This window comes from Colobus angolensis, unplaced genomic scaffold (genome assembly GCF_000951035.1).
Source record: "Colobus angolensis palliatus isolate OR3802 unplaced genomic scaffold, Cang.pa_1.0 Scaffold128, whole genome shotgun sequence".
In the NCBI taxonomy this organism is placed as follows: Eukaryota; Metazoa; Chordata; class Mammalia; order Primates; family Cercopithecidae; genus Colobus; species Colobus angolensis.
Window position 1 is genome coordinate 2470460 of NW_012114030.1, and position 2836 is coordinate 2473295.

Sequence of the window (2836 nt, forward strand, 5' to 3'; positions counted from 1 at the left end):
GGCAGGAGAATCGCTTGAACCTGGGAGGCGGAGGTTGCAGTGAGCCGAGACCGCGCCATTGCACTCCAGCCTGGGCAACAAGACCGAAACTCCGTCTCAAAATAAAAAAATAAAAACATAAAAAAAGACACCACCACCTACATCACAAAGTTATGAGAACACTATTGAGAAACTGCATATAAACAATTGTTAAATAGAAGGGGCTCGTTAAATGTTAGTTTCCTTTGTTCTAGAAGCTCCTTAAACAGAGAAACCATCTCTCATTAATTTCTGTCATAAGTCAGTTCCAAACTGTACCAAGGCTGGTAAGATATCTTCTGGCCCTCAAGAAGGTTACGGCCTAAGAGGAGCGAAAACTGTAATACGGTATGGGAAATGCAATGACAAAGATGTACCAAAGAGGCATCCAATTGGAGTGGGGGCAATGGGTATCAGGGAAGGCTTCCTGGAGGAGGGGACATCTGAGGTAAGCCATGAAGAAATGAGTAGAACTTAGCAGGCAAAGAAAGGGGAGAAGAACACTCCTGGCAGGTGCACAGCCTGAATATGAAGGGGAAAGGATTACAACTAGTTCAGCAGAACCACAGCGCAAAGCACCTAGTGAGTGGTGGTGGCCGAGGTGACCAGAGAGGCTGTGCGCGGGCCAAAGAGCCTGGACTTCATCCTGTGGACAGCAGCGAGCCACTGAACGCTGAGAAAGTGATGTCGATTACAGTCAGTCTTGCCCCAGAGGTAGAGTTCTCTGGCATAGAAGCTGATCTTAGAGAAACAAAGCTACAAAGTAGAGAAACAGCACCCGGCACAGTGCCTGGCACACAAGAGGGACTCCCTCCAACTGAATTCAGCCCGAGTTCCTCAGGACAGCCTGCTATTGAGGAGAGAGCCACTGGTCACACAGATCCAGATTATTTGAGGGGGACAATTCACTCAATTGCACTAATTCTGTTTCTTCATCTATAAACCGAGGCCTTATGCCTGGAAAGCACCAGGGTCAAACTTCAGTTGCTTTCCCGTGTAAGACCCTGAATGTTGGTACCCAATCAAAGGCTTTCTGATTTTGGTTGGCTCATGAACCCTGCCTGGAAAACCCTCCCACAGGGCTGTCCCCCATCCCTGTACACATAGCCAAGACTAAATCCTACTTACTTTCCACGATTCAGAGCAGGTTCAGCTGACTCCCTGCCTGTGTGCACTCAGGAAACCCTCTGGGGATCTCTAGGCTAAACCTGAGGTCTTCTATTGAAACCAACTGGTTAAGTACTTGTCTTTCTCTCTAGATGACTGACTCCTTAAAAGGACTATTTATCCTTAGCACCTGGGGCCTGACACCTGAGGGCCCAGGCGATGCCTTAGGCTGACTGGCCCAGCAGGTCAAAGGGGCACAGGAACAACGGGCAGGATCCAGAGAGGGGGAAGGAAGAAGTCAGAGGCAATCACCCCCTACCCAGGGAGTGACTCAGGCCTGGGAGGGAACTAGGAAAGAGTAAGCCCGGCTGGGGAGATGAGGAAATGGGGAAGAGGCCTCTCCCACCCCCTTTACTTCAGTGCAGATACAAGACTGCCCTGTTTCACAGCAAGGTCCTGACTGCACTGTCTCCCTTCCATCAGCCAGACTTCCCCACCTCTCTACTCCATCCCTGGGACCTAGGGCTATGGGGGAAAGGAGGTGCCTGCACCCTCCCAGGCTCTCCACCCCTAAGGGACTAAGGGTCTCTACCAGAACCCTCGCCCAACCAACCCTCCAGAATATCCGGCCTGTAGCGGGAGTTCCCCATCGAAGAGCTGGGAAGACCTCAGGTATCATTTCATTCAATCCACTCTATAGAGGAAGAAACTGAGGCACGGAAATGGGGAAGCCACTAGCTCAAGGGCACACAACCCATCAAAGGCAAGGCTTAAACCTAGACCTCCTGACCCCTGGTCTGAAACTCACTAACATGCCAATGTCACAGGCACCTCAGGATGCTCAAGGCACAGCAGCTCGCGCTGATCACCCCCTGGATCCTCAGAGGAGGCTGGGCTGCCCGAGTCTGGGCAAAGTGTATCGTTTCGCCCTCCCCCAACCTCTGCTTCCCCGAGGAGGTCCCGCTGGGTGCCCACTGGTACTCACAGGCTGCCCGAGTACTGGCTGCCCCCAAGGAAGCCATACTTGTCCGTCTTGCGCAGGGCCAGCCCGTTTATCTCTGAGTCTGAGCCCATGGAGCTCACATCATCTGCCAAAGACTCCAAGGTCCCAGACATGAGGCTCACGGAGTCCAAGTAACTCAGCGTGTCCGGGGCCTGCCCTCGAGGCCCAGAGATGCCAGGTCCCAGGCTGGACGTGGAGCCCAGGTCTTGAGAGTTTTCAGCAGGCTCCGGAGCTGGGGTCACGGTCACGACAGCTACCAGAGCCTCACAAGTCCCCGAGGGGCCTGTGCCAGGGCCTAAGGGGTCCTCAGGAGCCTGTCCTGCTGATGCTGATGTTGCTGCGGCAGCTTCATGCCCACCTGTCACTTGTCCTGATGCACTCCGTGCAGTCACTCCTGAGGCCACTGTGGTTCCCGGCTTGGGGGCAAGCGGGGGTTTGGCGGTCAGGGCCCCAGGAGCCGTTCTGGAAGGGGTCCTGGTAGGGGTCCCGGTGGGGGTCCCTGGTCCTGGGGCGGGTGAGGGTCGAGCCTCCTCTGTCCTCGGAGAGTCTGCCCCTGCGGCCAGAGCCCTCGACGTCTCAGCTCCAGCCACGGCCGCGGGCTCTGAGGGTTCCGGGCCGGAGGGGACCTGAGGCTTCGGGGCTTCGGGCGAGGCCTCCAGGGTCAGCACCACCACCGTGCTGCCCGTGACGGCCGGGACTGGCGCTGGG

The 2836-nt window shown here is 55.5% G+C and overlaps 1 pseudogene across 1 annotated transcript in view; it reads right to left on the reverse strand.

Annotated features, from left to right (window-relative positions):
* Window positions 1-1805: 1805 nt before the first annotated feature.
* LOC105505724 overlaps window positions 1806-2836 on the reverse strand; it is a 3335-nt pseudogene continuing 2304 nt past the window's right edge. The window contains exon 3 of the transcript XR_001000793.1: window positions 1806-2806. The product of XR_001000793.1 is annotated as a TBC1 domain family member 10B pseudogene (transcript). The remainder of the gene's footprint in view (window positions 2807-2836) is intronic.